Source organism: Ochotona princeps, chromosome 6 (assembly GCF_030435755.1).
Source record: "Ochotona princeps isolate mOchPri1 chromosome 6, mOchPri1.hap1, whole genome shotgun sequence".
Taxonomy (NCBI): domain Eukaryota; kingdom Metazoa; phylum Chordata; class Mammalia; order Lagomorpha; family Ochotonidae; genus Ochotona; species Ochotona princeps.
The window spans coordinates 70,342,395-70,343,548 of NC_080837.1; the positions used below are offsets into that span (position 1 = coordinate 70,342,395).

Sequence of the window (1,154 nt, forward strand, 5' to 3'; positions counted from 1 at the left end):
CATGCATATTTGGGTTTGACACTGGAAAATCTACTAATGTAATTTACCATATTAATAATTTAATAGAGGAATATAAAGCTTAAATTTAGCACATACATTCAACTTCAAATAAGACCTTTGCCTCTCCTTCTCTCTGTAAAATTTGACTTCCCAATAAATATAAATAAATCTTTAAAAAATTAAAAGTTTCAAAACAAAGCAATCATACCTCCTCTAACCTCAACAATTCACAGATGCACTGAAAAATCTTAACAATGTAATGTGACAAGGAAAGCAAATAAAGGGACAAAGATTAGAAAGAAACTAGCCACTATTATTGCTAGATGAAATGTCTATCAGAAAAACAGAAAATAATTTCCATATAAATTACATGAACTCAAGGCCATCTGCTCAGGAGGCCTTTCTGGACTCCTCTCTTGAAGTCCGGGCCCACCTCAGCATTAACTCTCTGATTTTTTTTAAGTTTTATTTATTTGAAAGAGAGATTAAAAGACAGATACAGAGAAAGACAGACAGAAATACATGTCCTATGTGCTGTCTCACTCCCCAGATGGCCACAACAGCCTGGGCTAGGCCAAGCGGAGGCCAGGATCAGCGGGTGAGTGATAACAACGACCTGAGCCATGAGCTATTGGCACCCACAATGCATCAGCTGGAAGCTGGACCCAGGAGCAGAATCAGAACTGGAACCTAGACACTCCAATGTGGATGAGGTCATCCCAAGTACGTTTCAACCACCAGGCCAAAAGCTTGCCCCATACAGCTCAATTTTTAAAAGAATAAGCTTACAAGAAAGTCAGTTTAAAAATAAAGCTCATGAGCTTTGTGTAGAGGCTGTATCATAGCCAATGAGGTTCAACTGAGGCATGACTATTACTTATTGAAAACTAAAACTAATGGTAGAATAAAAGCAACAAGATGGAAAAAGACACAAAATATTTCAAAAAGTCTACAGAAGACACATATTATAAAAACCTATACACAAATTTGAAAAACTATTTGCACCAAAATCAAAGCATAGTAGCCTGCAGTATATCCTTGAAAAAGATTTTCTTTGAGACACTAAGAAAGGAAGACATCATTTTGAAGAGTTGCTATCAGAGCAAAGTGTGTTCTACTAAAACTAAAGCAAGAGCAAACATGAAATTTAGGAT

At 36.2% G+C, this 1,154-nt stretch overlaps 1 pseudogene; it reads left to right on the top strand.

Moving 5' to 3' along the window:
* The first annotated feature begins 819 nt into the window (after positions 1-819).
* On the top strand, positions 820-901 carry LOC118759251 (U4 spliceosomal RNA; annotated as a pseudogene).
* Positions 902-1,154: the final 253 nt, after the last annotated feature.